We start from the raw sequence: 18087 nt of genomic DNA, 5'->3' as shown, positions 1-18087 counted from the left end.
TCTTGTTCTATTTAAATGTAATTAACATCAGAGATCTGACTGCACATGAAGGCTGGCAGCAATATATATAGACTTCGGCCGTATGTATGTTTTATTACGAGCTGTAAGCTCTCTTTCATTATGGTGAATGAGTATGTTTACATAAGCTGACTGAATGAAACCGACAATCCATCATGAACATATTACTTTATTTACATTAATAAGGCCATGGAGAGATTATGTAGCGTATTTGCTACCCAGATTTGTTATATTGTGGAATGGGATAAATTTTGAGCAATAATCTCGTGGGAATCAACCTTTAAAGATGCATCAAAACCATGAGATTGTCTGTTTGTTTATATGTCATATCGAATACTAGAAGAAGTTAAATCAATCAAGGTTACAAATGAGGTCAAATGCATTCAATCACATTGTATAGGTATGAATAAACATTATCTCTTATTTCAGGAATATCAAAAGCAATACATGTTTTGTTTGGTAAAATAAAAAAATAAAAAAAATACATTATCTTTTCATTACCTCTTCATAATTTAAAACAATAAAATGTAATAAAAAAAAATGTTAATATTAATTAAATACAATATTTTTAAACTAATAAATTCAAATATGTACTTTATTAAAAATTAAAATTATTATAAATTAATTAATTTAAATTATTACAATGAATGAATTAATTACATTATTAGTAATTAATTAATTTATTAATTAAATATTAAAACGTAAAAAATACTATATGAAAAATACTATATTAATGAAAATAATACTGATGAAAATAATAATAATAGTAAATAAAATATAATAAATAAAATATTTTAAACTCATATTTCATAACTCATTTTAAATTAATATATATGAATTTAAAATATGAGTTATTTATGAAATATGAGTTTAGAATATTTTATTATATACACACACACACAAACACAAATTAATAAGTTTTAATATTATTGTTTTTTTTTTATTTTTTTTTATTATATATATATATATATATATATATATATATATATATATATATACATACATACACACACACATACAATATATATAAAATTGTATATATATATATATATAGAGAGAGAGAGAGAGAGAGAATTAAAGATAAAAGAAAAAAAGAATTTTCAAAAACACTAATGAAAACAATAATATTAAAACTTTAATTTTTGTGTGTGTGTTTGTGTGTGTGTGTGTATATATATATATATATATATATATATATATATATATATATATATATATATATATATATATATATATATATATATATATATATATATGTATTTCTGTGGATTTGTGAGTGTGTGTGTGTTCTGTTGGATATTTGACGATGGAAAAGGACAGAAGTGTGTGAAGAGGGAAGTATATGACGTCCTGCCGTACTGAGACTCCTCTGCGACCCTCAAAACACTGCAGCCGTGCTAAAATAATACAACGGGCCAGAAACAAAGACGGTTTCAGTGCTATATGGCATATTTGTACCTGCCATGTGTGTGATATAATGAATTCTGCCTGATCTAAGCAAATCCAACACTGGCGTGAAGCTGTTTTTGCACAGGCTTGCGCTGCCCTCGTTCCCTGATGAATCCCCAAAGTGAGGTGGGCACCTTTGCGATTGAACACACAGCTATTAGGCTGAAATCACCCGGTACTCCCTAATTTGAAATAATTAAATCTTTCCTCCTGTCCTCCAAATCCCCTTGAAATATTCATGCTCAGGTTAGAGTTGGCGGGGTGAACGGAGGGCTATCACACTCGCTGACACCTCGCTGTCTCTCCACACAACAGCCCACAGATGCCGCACCGTTTAAGAGCAGATTAAAACTGACACTAATTATAATCTGACTTGTGTTATATAACTTATATGCTCAGGTGAATCCCCGGACCGTTCGCCCGCGTTGACAGATCCTGTCACTTTTGCTTAGGGGCCGAATTACGGGTGGAACGAGGCTCTCGTCTGTGCTGCGCTGCGCTCAGGCCGGCTGCCAAATTGGCAGAGGATTCAGACACAACTACATCCCTTTTTTATTTAATTGAAGTGCTAATGAACAGGGAGACGGAGACTGGCAGTCTCGCGCAGAAAAAAAAAGGGGAAAAAAACTGAACGCAAAGAGCTTTGAGAGACACGAGGCCTGAGCTGGACGAGATAGTGGCTTTAAACAGACAACCCATAAAACACTGGAGCTGTTACAGATCTGCATCTATATTTTGTGTGTGTGTGTTTTCATTGATCTGATGAGACCAGTCATACAAACTGCACTAATGTTCAAATCTGCTGTCCATTAGAGCCTGAAAGTACAAGATATTAACCTGGTCAATCTGCCTGCTTTAAACTCACTCACACGCGGGATTTCAGAGCGAGAGAGAGAGAGAGAGAGAGAGAGAAAACACTCTTCTGTACCTCTAATGAAAATACTGGTGATTCCAAAACCATGTTTCCCTCAATCCTGATCATAAATGTCAATCACAAAATACTGGGAAAAAAAGTAATATAGATGTCTTTAAAGTTTTTTCTTGACTCAGGCAAAGATGTTTTTTCTCTTAACTCAAAGCTGCACTTTGAGTTACTGACAGGATAATCATCACACATCACACAACTCAATTTCTATATAGATACTACACTCGTTGAAAATGGACAAACCCAGCGGTTGGGTTAAATGTTTGCCCAACCAGCTGGGTAGTTATATTTAACTCAACTATTGTTTAAAAATTACAGCATTGCTTGCTTAAAATGAACCCAAAGTACGTTGGAAATTACCATTTATTAATATGTTTAATAAATGAATGCTTATTAATAAGTTTAATGAATAATAGTTAAACAATTCACATTTATTAAATTGCTTATTAATAAATGTTCTTTTAATTGTTGTTGTTGCCTCTAGTAATTATGTGTCTGATTATTTATTTCCAAAATATTTTGAGTTCATTTTAAGTCAACCATATAGTCATTTTTAATCAATAGTTGGGTTGAATAAACCTGCCCAGCACATTGGGCAAACATTTAACCCAACCCTTGGGTTTGTCTATTTTCAACCCAACTTGGGTTGTTTTTAACCCAGCATTTTTTAGAGTGTAGATATAGTCTGGACTGTAATATATATATATATATATATATATATTTAAAATATGTATATGTTTTTAAAACAACATTTTGTCAAAAACGGGGCTTAACTGCAAACAGCTTTTTAGACTTTTTAGAATTTTCATCAGTAATTATGAAACACAAAATTAATAAATAAAATATAAAGTATGATATTTCATCAGAAATTGTAATTGTAAGAGCCTTGCAACTTCCCCATTTCTTTTATAAAGATGTGGATTTCATAGTGCAATATAGTATTTAAATATTTCTAAAAACTCTGAAATTAAAGCTCCATTAATATTGATTAATGATGGTGAAATAATTTCCTGTAGTGTTCTAAATGTAAGATTAGATTGATACCATTTTTGACCATGTAACATTTTTGTTCCCAGTAAATTAAAAAAAAAAAAAAATGGAATATCAGATGTTTTTTTCAGTTCAACTCACATTTCACAAAGGTCCAAGAAAACAAACAAATCAGGCAAACTGCTACCTCAATAATAAATGAGTTTTAGTTCTGGTTTTGTATCTGGTTCACTGTTTTGTTTTGTTTTTTCTTTCAATAAACTGCACTTGGGTTCTCATCCTCGACCTGCCATCAGTGGATTAGCATTACAATAAAATCAAAACATATCAAATATGTTAGAACTTGCCCTGACATGATTTATGATCAATTAATAAACGAAAAATACAATTTTCCTAAGAAGCTCGAGCATCAGTTAAAATATTAATTATATAGTTGAACCTTAATGTAGTGTAGCTTTATATTATTATACACTTTAAAAAATGCTGGGTTAAAAACAACCCAAATTTGGGTTGAAAATGGACAAACCCAGCAATTGGGTTGTTTTAAACCAGCAGTTGGGTTAAATGTTTGCCCATGTTCCGTCCATTATTCATTAAACATAGTAAAAAATGTTCACTTCCAACATAATTTGGGTTCATTTTAAGCAAGCAATACAGTATTTTTTAAACAATAGTTGGGTTAAATAAAACTACCCAGCAGGTTGGGCAAATATTTAACCCAACCACTGGGTTAAAACAACCTAATCACAGAGTTTGTCCATTTTCAACCCAACTTGGGTTGTTTTTAACCCAGCATTTTTTTAGAGTGTATATTGTAAATGTGGTTTGAAGGACAGAATTAAAAAAAAAAAGTATTCATATAAATTAGTTGTTTGAAACCACTGCTATAAAAACTTTTGTCTCAAACCCTATATGAAAACTTCCTCATGTGACAACTAGCCCTGGTCTTCCCTGTATAAAATTTGCTTACAATATTTCATCACAATCTGTCATGATCCAATCGATTCCTCGTGCGTCAGATTTTGGGTCAGCGTTACAGGATTTAACCTATATTAACCCGGGTCAGATCCCATATGTGACACTTTGTCTCGCTCTGCGCTGGGGCAGCTGTATGTATGACCGTTAATGGGAAAGTAATTAATTCCTCATTTATAAAGAAAAAAAACAGGAGACCAAAGGAAATGAATGGAGCAATTTAAAGACTATTAGTCAAAGTGAATAGATGAGAGCCAAGTACAAATGTCTTACACAAATCTACAGGTTAAAATCACACGCTCAGATGGAGAATATAAACAACTTTTCATCACGATTTTTCACTGTAAGAGTATTATAAACATTTTCCTTGCTATGAAAACACAATTACTAAACGTTAAACACACCAGTCCGGTTACATAATCATATAAATCACTGCTATACGTCTGCTGAAATCTGTCATTGGTTCTAATGCATCTCAAATGTTTTCTGAGTTCGTATGGCATTTGCGGTCTGTTTCAAGCTCACTTTCTCGCATTAAAGATTCCTGATCTTCAGCAGATGCTGTTGTCAGAACAGATAGCGGCTGTATGCCTAGACAGGACATCATATGAGCACATATAATGCATTTGAAATGCAGAGCTCACCCACAGTATTAACCACATAACATTTTAATGTACGCTGGGTAAGTCCGCAGTGATTGATTCCCCCTCAGGCGCTAACAGCCCTCCTAAGGTTTTGTGGAAATGCTGGCACAACGCTTTGGGAGCGTCTGACTGTGCTTGAGCTCTTGAGATCCTGCCTGTTCCTTGTTCCTCACGCTAGCGCTGTAACTTATTCATAACTTATTAACTCAGGGCCTGGCAGACTGAATCACTCTGACTGACTCTGAGGAACTAGATCATGTGACTGACTCTGGCTAACACTAGCAAAGGACTGTTGCTCTATTGAATTTATACAGGTGTGGACAGTAACTAAAGTTTATACTGTACAATGCTTGTTTTTCTCTTCTGTTCCAAATGGTTCCTAGTGACACTAAATTGAAAAATAATGACAGTTTCCAAACAGGTTTCTCAACAACCTACTACTAACAAACAGTCCTGCGGCAATTGTGGCAAATGTTACAATGAGTACATCACTGTGTCAGATCACTCAAAACACTGCAAGGCCACAGTGTTTGCACTCTTCAGGGCTTTAACCTGAAAATTCGGGCATCACATTAAAATGAGAAAAAGTATTTTTACAGTGGAAAAAGTCAAAATCAGCAAAATCAGCTTTAGGTTTGTGTAATGACTTACGGCTTGTTCTGTTGAATGCATGCAGTTCAGTTCCCAAACATACTTTTTGCCACACTTGAGTTAAAAAAAAAAAATAAAAAAAAAAACAGGTTTTAAAATATTATATTATTTAAATAAATATTATTGTTTTTTGTTTTTTTTAATTTACAAGCCTGTAAAATAAATTATTTTATTATTAAATTATTAAAATGATTGATTTTAAAATATTATTTTAAATAAAATAAGTAAAACAAATGAAACTAAATTTTACTCTCATTTATTGAATATTTTTCTATGAAATAATGTTTTTTTAAATAATAATAATTTCATGACAAAGAAATTATCTTATTAATTTATTACAGTTGTTTATTTTTTATAAAATAATACAATGCTTTAAATTATTTAAAAAAATGTTTAAATTAACTAAGTAAAATGAATAAACTCAATTTTACTATATACAATTATTTATTTTTTATAAAATGATAAAAAATTATGTATTTTAAAATATTATGTTATTTAAAATAAGTAAAAAGAAAATTAAACTCAATTTTATTCTCATTTATTGTTCTATAAAATAATGTTTTTTTTTTTTTAAATAATTTCATGACTAAAAGAAATGATCTTATTATTACAATTATTTATTTGAAAAAAAAAAAAAATCAAATTAAAAAGAGGTAAAAGAATGAATAAGTTTGGACCCTGGTTGTTGTGATGTCTAAACGTTAAAATAAAGCTCGTTCAGTGACGCTACATCATCACGGACTCACAATTTGCCACAGAATTGTACTTCCTCTTAAATGTGCTCGAGGAAAAAAACACATTCATATATATCAGAATATTAAACGTGCTTGTGGTTTGTTTGTTTGTTTGCTCCACCTTTAACCAACGTCTGACGAGTGAATGTCTTATATATAAAGCCACCACACAACAGCTGGGAGTGAAATGAAATCGGTGACCACGCCAGCGCTTGATCACGAAACAACCGCAGCATCTGTGTGTGTATAAGTGTGTGTGTGTATAAGAAGGAGGATTCTTGTCAGTTTGTGTTGCGCTCTCTCCTATCGCTCGTGGGACCTTGTGGAGACCGCCTGCAATCAGCCCACTTGAGACCATCACAGCTGTCAGATAAAAATCAATTGAATTTTAAAGGGCTTTAAAGTAAATATTTAATTCTTGCCTTGGGAACCAATTAAGTGTGGAGAGTGAACTCAGAGGCACTGGTTGAACTGGAGATGTACTGGAACCAGCTGGTGAGCAATGGGGATCAAATGAGGTGCGGGGAGAGGGGTGCGCGCGAAAAAGATGCAAATCTTCGGCGCGTACGTTCGCTCTCAATTACGTATTGATGTTTTAAAGATGCGGCGAACTTGGAGTGGCAGAAAGGGGCTGGGAGATCTCCAGAAAAGGTGTGTTGCACAGCGAGCTGCCTGCTAGCTTGTTTACCATGCGTGTTTGTTGCTATTTGCTTTGTGGCTGATGTAACTCCCGCCGGATTGAGTCGGGCATGTTGGAGCATGCTCAGAACAAGCTAAGGCCCAAACAAGTGTGCGCTCGCGTATATGTGTGTGGAAGAGAAAAGCATATGAAGAGTTTGGTTCCAAAACGCAATAACTCCATTTTGATTCATTTGAGGAAAAAGGTGTTTTCTTTACCAAGAAAGTGGCAAGATGAAAACCACTATTTTCTGTTTCAGACTTTCACATAGCATCTTTTGGTTTTGAAAGCATTACAAATTCAAATCTACATTTTGATTTTAAAAAGTTTATTATAAAAACGTATTATTTTTTTCCCCAAAATGCAATTAATCCATCAATATAAAAGTTATTTTTCAAATTGAAAATACACAACAAAGTAAGTTGATTCACATATATGACAGAGTCTAAACTTTGCCAATATTTATCTTATATACAGGCATTTTATTAAAAATACATTCAGCCTTCACTCTCAAAATGAATTCAATGGGTCATCTTGTTAATGTTATAAATTATTTGTCATTACCGATTAAAGAGTATCTGGCGCCACCGCACGGTTAAATAAACACATTTGCAGAGTACACTGGTATTAAAAACGGCTTTTTAAAAAAGCCTTCAATGTTTACAGTGGGTGGAATGGTGCGCTGTGATTGGTTGAGCGAATATATCGCGTTCTGCAGAGAAAGGAGACTGGCGTTTGTCGCGGTTTGGAAACAAAGGGAGAAAACAAGACAGAATAACACGACGGATATCACATTTTGCGCAAAATTAATAAATTACTTTTCAATACCGAATACTGATTTTGGCAGAAACTCAATTTTTTTGAAAATGGTGTTTATCGCGTTTTGGAACCAAACTCTTCATATATTGAATCAGATGCTTAAACACTATAGATGCCCATACACATATACGCCATTTTTGGTTGTCATACAATTTTCAGTGATGTTGCTTATAGGAAAAGCTAATTCAGAAATTGTCGCAACAGATCTGGTGCAATAGTACGTCAATACACCATTTTTAATCAGAGCATGGACACAACATCAGAGCTTCATGTAGAGGAAGACTATCAGTGAATATGACTTCAGTCATTCAAAAGCTATATAGTGTTTTGAACTAGACTCTTGGAAGAAAAAGTTCTATATGGAACTTTAAAGGATTCCGTCAGGTGCTTCATATATAGAACCTTTTAGGTGTTCCCATCATGTGATCATTTTATGGATTTAGTTTCAATGGAATATATGCACAGAGCGTTCTTTAGAACTTCTGAAATAACATAAGCCAGCTGGAAAAAGTCACTTGCTGGTGTGTCGAGCATCAATAGTGTAATACTTATTTTATAATCAGAATATAGTCACTTAAATAGTTGGGCCTAGCATTAATTTAGTTATTCAAACGCAAGACGACAAAAAAAAAAAAAAAAAAAGTAAAGACGTACCTCAGTTTTCCTCCTTGGCAAAATTCAATTCGACCACCAGTTTTTCATGAGATTTTGTGAGTACTTCATACTTCACCTTGACAAAATGTATTTTTAAACCTAGTGATTTTATAACGTTTAATATTTATTCAAAAGCAAAAGTGTGAAAAGTTTTCTATCAAATGTTGGATTTCCTACATCTTGAAAAGTTTGGTTTTACAAATGGGGACAATCTCAGAAGGATGAACAAATAAAGTTTTTGGTTATCACATTAAAAATAACATTGGAAAAATGTTGCGTGTCTAGTTACAGACACTGCGTATTTAAACGTTCCCATTAGCTTCGTCTTTATCGCAATCAATAAAACTGGTTTATTGGCAACTTAGACAAGTACGATAACTGCATTAAAATATAAATTGTTTTTCTTTGGAGCTTGTGTCACTATGAACTGCACTATAGTTTCTTAAAAATTCAGTAAATGATTTGTCATGCTTGGATGAACTATTCCTTTAAGCTTTCCAGTAGTTGCTAATGTAATCAAATTTCAGAAATGAAATGTCAAAGGTGGAGTGTTTGTAGGAGGTGAGAAACAATGACTCAGTGTGTGTTTTTACCGTCTGTTTACTGTGTATTTCTCTCTCTCAGTCCCTCTTGAGTCGTGATGCCCTGGAGGTGGAGGGACTTCACCACAGCAGGAAGCTGCTCTCCACTCAAGACTGAATCAGACGAGCAAACCTCCTCTTTAACCTAACAGAACGGTGTCTAATCCAACAGTTCCTCAAGACGGACCCCAGATACCTGATTATATGTGTGGAGTGAAAGAGAGAGAGAGAGAGAGAGAGAGAGAGAGAGAGTGTCAACAAGACAGGCAGAGAGTATGTGTGATTGTTAAGCACTATTTACTACACAAAACAAGCTATCTAGCACTCAACTTTAAATAAATAGTAAAAAAAACAAATCAACACAACAAAAAAAGATGACCTAGCTCACGAGACGAAATGAGACACAAGACACGAGATTGGGTTTCGCGAGAACAAGATAAGATTTTTGCACAGTATTTTTAATAAATCCTCAATGACAAAATTCATGACTGGAAAAATAGTCTGCAGGTGTATTTTGAAATGTTTTAACTAATCATGTTGTAAAGAATGTCATTTCAGTTCTACTTTCTGAGTATAAATTATCATATGCATTAAAAGACAACAATATACAAGCACTATAGAAGGTTTTGCCACAAAACTCAACTGACTGGCTTCACATGAGTCTCTTCAGACCTTACGGTACATGAATTATGAGCTTCCAGAACTTCTGATTGAGGCAGTGTGTGACCTCCTAATTGAACTCCTTTCCACAAATTGAACATAGAAATAAAAACACTATAAATAACAAAAATAAATAACAGTCTTATTAAGTGCAAAATATAAGATATATATCAAAGTGTAAATAGAGACCAAAAAAGAGACCAGAGCTAAGAGGTGTTTTCAACTACACAGCCCAATCTAAGATAGGTTTGATATTGGGAGACAGGCTATTGCATGTAGCCTAATTTCACATCAGGAAGCTTGCGTTTTACTTTCGCTTTCGAATTCGCGATTGCAAGTACTATGTGTATAGGAAGTGCCAGTGCTGAGCGCACATTCTACAAGTTAAGACATTTATCAGGTGCTTAGGCCCTGTTACACAACGAATCCTCTGCCATTGTCTTGTCAGTCATCTTGCCTTACTCTCGTCACGTGATCAGTGAACTCTGATTCCTGCTGCACTGTGTGCGACTCTGCAGCTCGTGCTGGATGAGCAGAGCAGACGTTTACAATAGTTTATAATTGAAGCGACCGTTATCCAACTGAATTAAATGTTTTTTATTTCTATTAAAAAAAGCACAATGACAGTGGAGGTGGTGCTGCGGTGGACACCCTAAAGTAACGTAAACGTAGCACTGGCATATTCTAGCTAATTTCACTAAATAAGTCTTACATACCACAAACTTTTGAATGGTAATGTATAAATACCCAATATTTGAAAAATATGAGTTTTAAAGGTTTTTATCAAAGTTTCCTTGATTTGAACAGTTTTATATACATTTATACAACAAAATCAAAGAAATTCTCACAATCTCCCCTTTGCACGTCAACGCAAAAAACACATAGGCCCAAGGTTTCCGACTCCTGCTGTTCTTAGAAAACCTTTGTCCTGGTGCTTTAAAGAACCAACTGACTGATCTGAAGAACCTATAAATGAAACATCAAGAACTTTTTTCAACCTCCAAAGAACCATACAGCAAGAAACAATGTTTCTTGTTCTTCGCTCAGCCAAAGGTTCTTCTAGAAACCATTGAAGAATCTTAGAGTGTGTATGTTGAGAATATCATTAACCGACTTTGATATGAGGATTAGAGATGTTGAGTTTGAAGACAGGTTGGGAAAAGCTTTTGTTGTGCACCAGCACGACTGACGTTAGAATTCCATGAACTCTAGAAGAGTTGTAAAACCAGATCCGAATTGTTGTAGCCGACATCAACGTGCAATTGTTGAAGTAAGCCAAAGTCATATATTCTCTTTAATGTTACACCCATGCATGTGAGAGAATCAAATAAAACCGTCGGATCGACATGAATCCTGATATCTGTGACTACAGACGGGCTTTCTGGTGATTTCTCTCTGAAGTGCGAGTTAAAAGAAATTCAGAGATACACCTCAGCAGCAGCAGTTTCCATTCCTGTCACTTAACAATACTATCCACAAGCCTCAGAACTCTAAAAAGCTTAAACTGCGATCTGATGAGCGCTCAAATCCACTGCCGAGGCTAGTCGTACCTCGAAGGGAAACGCGTCGGAATTTAAAACCACCCGCTAAAACGCCTACCCTTATTTCGGCAGTCCCGTCTTCATCTTCCGTCCTCATTGGCTTGACAGACGCCTCTTTGCATCAGTCGTTTTTTCCGGCATCTGGAAGAAAAAAGGGGATGTGAGAAAGACAGAATAAGAGAGAGGGAAATGGAGCTGTGAAGACGAGAAGTTTAATGTCTTGGAGAAGAAATGGATGAACTGAGGGAAAGACAAGGCCTTCAAGATACAAAAGCACCTCCAGCACTGGCTGTAAGACATGTGAGTGACTGACACTGGTTAGATACATGCCTGTGTGTGTGTGTGTGTGTGTGTGTGTGTGTGTGTGTGTGTGTGTGTGTGTGTGTGTGTGTGTGTGTGTGTGTGTGTGTGTGTGTGTGTACGTTTGAGTCTCTTTCTGTGTGTATGCCGACAGCTACATGGTGACAAAGCAGTGATGAATTATACAGAAAGGGAGGCATTGCTTTGTGGAAACCAATGTAACTGTCAACCTCTGCAGAAACATGAATGTTTTTTGACCGAAGTGGCATTTCTTGTTATTGGAATAAAAATGTTTGGAGGGCAACTGGAGGCCTCGGCTTTCCGCCCCACTGAGGAGTGAAAACAGCAAGAAAAATGCAGACCAAGACCAAGAAGAAACCGCAAAAGAGGAACAATTTAGAGTCGATTAAAAGTTCCAAAGGGAATGTAGGAGCAACTTGAAAAGTAGGAGGATACCTTATATCAGACTGACTCATGAATAATAATTAAGTGATGTAACAGTAGCCATAACTGATATGCTAAAAAAGCAGACAAGTGAGCACTAGCATTATTAGGATATATGGCCTCTGAAAACGAAAATTCTATCATTAATTACTCTCTCTCATGTTGTTCCGCACCTGTAAGACCTTCATTCATCTTCAGAACACAAGTTAAGATATTTTTGATAAAATCCGATGGCTCAGTGAGGCCTCCATTGCCAGCAAGATAACTAACACTTCCAATGCTCTGCAAGCTACTGAAGACATATTTAAAACAGTTCATGTGACTACAGTGGTTCAACCTTAATGTTATGAAGTGACGAGAATACTGAAAAAAAAATCATTTTCAGTTTCAAAAGACTGCTTCATGAAGCTTTGAAGTTTTAGGAATCTTTTGTTTTAAATCAGTGGTTCGGAGCGTATATCAAACTGCCAAAGTCACGTGAACTATTGAAATTTCGAAACACTTCTGATGTAACAAAGCCTCATTTACTGAAATCACGTGACTTTGGCAGTTTGATACATGCTCTGAACCACTGATTCGAAACAAAAGATTCGTAAAGATTTGAAGCTTCATGAAGCAGTGTTTTGAAATCACCCATTACTAGATATTGTTGAATAAAGTTGTTATTTTGATTTTTTGCCGCACAAAAAGTATTCTCATTGCTTCATAACATTAAGGTTGAACCACTGTAGTCACATGAACTGTTTGTCTTTAGTAGCTTTCTGGGCATCTGAAAGTGTAAATTATCTTGCTGTCAATGCAGGCCTCACTGAGCCATCGGGTTTTATCAAAAATATCTTAATTTGTGTTCCAAAGATGAACAAAGGTCTTACGGGTGTGGAGCGACATGAGGGTGAGTATTTAATGACAGAATTTTCGTTTTTGGGTGAACTCTTTAATAAAATAAAATTAAACATAAAATAAATGAATAAAATTAAATTAAAAAAATAAAATAAAATAAAATAAAATAAAATAAAATAAAATAAAATAAAATAAAATAAAATAAAATAAAATAAAATATCTTCAGCTAATGGTTGCTACACAACTGGTTTCAAGTGTCGACTGACAGGAGACAAAAAGAAAACCCCTATCAAAAAAACTATTTCGGCCCAAACTCTTGAGTGCCGGGGTGGTTACAGATTTAATAAGAATGTAAAATTAATTTTGCATCTGCATCCTAATGATTTATTGCTGCAGTTTTACACTTTTATTTTAATTTTATTCCGTTGATAAGTGACATCTTGCGAACAATCTGTTCATTCATTATTTATGGAGTCATGACAGTGGGGATGCTAAGGGAACGCATTTCCTTTGCTAATGACAGAAGGTGGAGCTGTAAAAATTGCCAGGATGAAAAATGAAAAATCATAATTCATAACAGGAGCGTCATTCAGTGATGATGCAAACGTAAGCATTAACTATAACTATTGCTCATAGGTAGGCCTAAGCATTACACGTCATGCGACCACCCAGATCAACGACACCTTATCACAGCTTATTGCTGTTCACATAAAAGATAACAATAAAAGCACATTTTCCTAGCTGTGCAATTTAGTTTTAGATACATTTGAGTAGATTTTTCTATGGTTTGTTAGCTGTGTGAGAGAGGGAGCGCTGTAAAACGCTCCCTCATTATACAACTTGAATCTGGAGTCTTTTTTGAAACAGGGAACTGTAAAACAATCATCATTCATCTGGTATTTGCTGGCTGGCGCTTGTTATGTTTTTATTAGGCAGTCTGTGAGGGAATGAAATATGAACACCACGGCGTTCACTCGAAATGAAGCTCTTCGGCATGGCAGGCCTCGTTAGCTAATTTCCGACGGCTGGATACTGCCTCATGATAGATTCATTAAACTCTTCCACGGCTCCGAAATTGCAGACGAGACTCCTAATAAATATTCCAAAGCTGTGTGTTTTCTCGCATGCGTAATTATCAACACACACTAACTGTTTCACACCGAATCAATTAGCGCATTTCTGTGGAGCATTTTTTTGAAAAATCCGAAGCATTTATTGACATGATCTCCGCAAACTGTGAAACAAACACAACATATTTCTCAGCTAACGTTCTGTCAGGCAGCTTGCTTGGACCTGTAGTCACACATTAGCGCGGTCCCACACACATCATTTGGTCCTGTTGTTGTGCGTTCTCGCTGTAACAGATGTTGGCTCCCATAAGCTCTAATGTCTTCCAGTGCTGCAGACAGACGTGATAGGGCTGCTTTTGTTTACGCTCCGTTCGCTTGGCTTTCACCATTCGTCAATATAATTTTGATGAGCATTTGTAGATTAAAAAGGCCTTAAAACACACTTACTTTATTTGGTTAAATGCATGCAAACCACAATTCACAGTACACTAGAGGTTGTACTGGTCGACTAGTTCTACTAGTAGTCAGTGCTTTTGACTTGCTGTGTTTAATAATCACGGGGATCACGTGGCTACGGTTGGGTTTGTCATATATACCTAGCAACAGAACATTTGCAGTGAAAATATTGTGAACAAGAATGACAGCAGCATCAATAGAGATAAGCAAACAATCATACCCAAATATTTCTGTCAAATGTTTCTGTACTGACTTCTATGTACAGTATGATGTACCATGCACAGTACATCATACTGTACAAAAAGTAAAATAATTCAGAAGTTCTAATAAACCACGTAAGAAGTTATAAAATGCCAAAAGTGGTTAAATAAGAAAAAATAAATAAATAGAATTTGGAACAAGTATTTATTTAATGGGGCTAAGAATTTTTATCGCCAATGTGTGAACAGCTTGTAACAAAACGTAAAAAACGAGACCTTCCTCGGCTTCCTAGGTTGTCTATGAAAGCCTGTAGAGACTGGTTTTTATGTGAAGGACTCGGGACGTTTTTGCCGGGAAATTCAAAAGGATGTGACGTTTACGCGCATTCCCGAAAGCCCTCTCTTTCATTCTATGACACATAAAACTAATGCTTATTATTATCAGTGATGGGAATAACGGCGTTATAAATAACGCGCGTTACTAACGCCGTTACTTTTTTCAGTAACAAGTAATCAAACGAATTACTTTTTCTCCCGTTACAACGCCGTTAGCGTTACTGACAAAAAAAATGCCGCGTTACTATAATTGAGCTCACTGAAGCGGTTTTCATCCGAGTAAGCTCTCTCTCAGCCATAGGACCTGCAAAGTTTTATTCTCTGGTGTGTGTTGCGGTTAGTCATATACAAATATAATTTTAAACTGATAATAATGTATGATGCGCTGTGTGTGTCTGTTAGAGCATGCGCGCGAAGCGCAAGCTCAAACCAGAATATCCTTTTTGATGCTTGATCGAAAATATGTGAAAGAGTTTTTTTCTAGTCGACTAGTAGTTGTTCATTTAAGCTATTAGTTGACTAATCACATTTATATTAATATAATTTCTTAAATACTGGAGAGAATAAACCATAATAAGGAGCGTTTACATAATATAGGCTATATAGCACTCAATGGCACGCATAATTGCCATAAAGAACCGGCAAAAGTAATGATTATGAGTGTGACAAAAACAGCAAGGAGAAATTTTAATTGTTTATTAATAAAGTAATGTTTTCTGAATCAGTGTCGGCTGCAAAGATGAAGTTGACATTGCTGATTCTCATTGCTGATCATCTGCTCATATGGACGCGCCTAGAGAGATAACGCACATTTCATTCGGATTAGGCTATATAATCAGAGTAGCCTCTTTCTTTTCGTGTTTAATTACTTCATTTTCGTTAAAGTAGATATTTCAAGCATTCTATAGATATATTTCTCATGTCTGCGAGGCAAGCAGCCTCTGAGTTTCGGTTCATTTAGCCTATAAGACGCGCTCCAGTTCACGCGCCAGCGATCGCGCCCGCGCCTCCATGTCATGATTTTATTGTCTGCTATATTTGCTTGTTATATATTAAATCCAAGCAATTGGTTGATGAAACATTGATTAAAATTAAGATACAATTTTTACAAAACGAAATTCACTTTAAAGAGAGGCTTTCTATAAAACAAAACTTAATGAAGTGTTTAAAATCATGTCTGACCCACTCCATGTCTCCCGATATATTTGCGCATCTTATGATGCATCTTACTCGCGCTGTTCACTTTTCATAATCGAATAAATGGATTTAAAACATAACATAAGACTATTTAAGGATAAATATGAAACTACGTTTTCTTTAATGGCTACCAACACAGTACAGATAAATTTCATGTCATGAGCAAGAGCGGATCATGAGTCAGGAGTCGCATCAAGAATAATTTATTCTTAGACTTATATGTAATATTGGGGGCATTCAATTTATTTTATAATGATGTAACTCAGTTACTAACTCCGTTACAATTTGTGAGAAGTAACTAGTAACTATAACTAATTACTTTTTTAAAGTAACGTGCCCAACACTGATTATTATTCAATGTTCGGGATAATGCCGAAAGAGCCATTCTGTACTATAACATCAATGTGTCATGCAAAGAAAATGGATTAATTTTAAAATACATCTCAAATAGCCAGATCTCAAATATATTTTATAATCAAACTATCATAACAGATTTAATTACCTTATCTGTCGACATGTCCACATCGCTATGATCAGATGCTTTCTTTGCTGTTCTGCAGCTCATTTTTGTTGTGTGATTATTTTGTTTTTGAGAGGAAAGCGCATATTTACATATTCATCTAAACGTAGCTCTCAGCAGCGTGGACGGTGTCGGGATGTTCACTGCAATGGTTTTTCCAACTTTATCTTAGCAGAAAACAAGAAAGAACTTCAACGTTAGTATATCGGTGCATTGAATCAGGTGCAGTCTCTTGTATGTTATTACATGTGCATGAGTATGAGCGCGAGCAAGTTGCTGGCTGCAGTTCACTTAACGGCCACCGCTATCGCTAATAACAAGGGTTTCTGAATTCTACAGCCCCTTTAGTTAAAGGTGCAATATGTAAGAATTTTGCAGTAAAATCTAAAAAAACCACTAGGCCAGTGTTATATATTTTGTTCACTTGAGTACTTACAACATCCCAAATGTTTCCAACTATTTGTAAATCGTGAGAAAATTGCAATTTTAACCAAGGCTCCGGGACGTGTGAGGAGTCGCCTGTTAATGGCGTCATACCCACGTTACCCTTGGTTTCCGGTTTTATTTTGTAGAAACCATGGAAACACCAAGACGCTTTAATATATTACATGTTTTAATAGACAAGGGAACAACTGTTTTGATACATTTATAGACAGAAAACTAATTATTGTTATATAGCTCAACACGTTTAGTCTTATTGTTTAAATCTAATTTTCTTGATTTTTTGCGAGCACCATGTTTACCATGCCTCAGAGAAAAACACTGTTTTGTGAAGTAGCTAACATAGCATAATCAGATGCAGCTTTATTTTTAGTAACAGTAATACAGCATTTTCTCCATCATACAATACGTTTTAAAATGAATTGCATGCCATTTATCAATACAAGCCATCCAGCATTTAATATGATATTCTAAAATCGATCTATCTTACTGCAGTGTGTCTCAAACAAGTGTTTCACAGCTGCTGCCGAGTAATGAGTAACATTATGGGCCCTATAATACACCCGGCGCAATGCGATGCAAGGCGCAGCGCAAGTGTGTTTGCTAGTTTGCGTCCGGCGCCGTTCGCGTTTTCCCATTCAGTGCCACGTCCTTAAATTAGTAAATGCATTTGCGCCAATTAATGCGCCCATGGGCGTGCTGGTCTAAAAAAGAGGTGTGTTCAGGCGCATTGCTATTTTAAGGAGCTGAAAATAGACTGCGCCATAGACCAACTCAAACCTGGTCTAAAGTCTAAAGTCAATGGCGCAATGTTTTTTTGTTAGAGCGCGTTGGTAGAAACTGCGCCTCTGGGCGCGTCCACAGTGCGCGTTGACTTTGCTTATTACACACAGGGATGCGCATCACACAAATATGCCAAATATTAAAAACAAAAGGATTACAGTGTAAAAGAATATTATTGTG

General features: G+C 35.3%; 1 long non-coding RNA gene across 1 annotated transcript in view; it reads right to left on the bottom strand.

Moving 5' to 3' along the window:
* LOC125255772 overlaps positions 1-18087 on the bottom strand; it is a 39531-nt gene that overhangs the window by 6220 nt on the left and 15224 nt on the right. Inside the window, exons 4-5 of the long non-coding RNA XR_007181993.1 lie at positions 11379-11461; positions 9132-9315 (exon numbers count right to left, since the gene is read on the bottom strand). This is a non-coding gene — a long non-coding RNA (uncharacterized LOC125255772). The remainder of the gene's footprint in view (positions 1-9131; positions 9316-11378; positions 11462-18087) is intronic.

This window comes from Megalobrama amblycephala, linkage group LG20 (assembly GCF_018812025.1).
Source record: "Megalobrama amblycephala isolate DHTTF-2021 linkage group LG20, ASM1881202v1, whole genome shotgun sequence".
In the NCBI taxonomy this organism is placed as follows: domain Eukaryota; kingdom Metazoa; phylum Chordata; class Actinopteri; order Cypriniformes; family Xenocyprididae; genus Megalobrama; species Megalobrama amblycephala.
The sequence above is the reverse complement of the archived record's forward strand: the minus strand, read 5'-3'. Positions and strand labels throughout refer to the sequence as shown.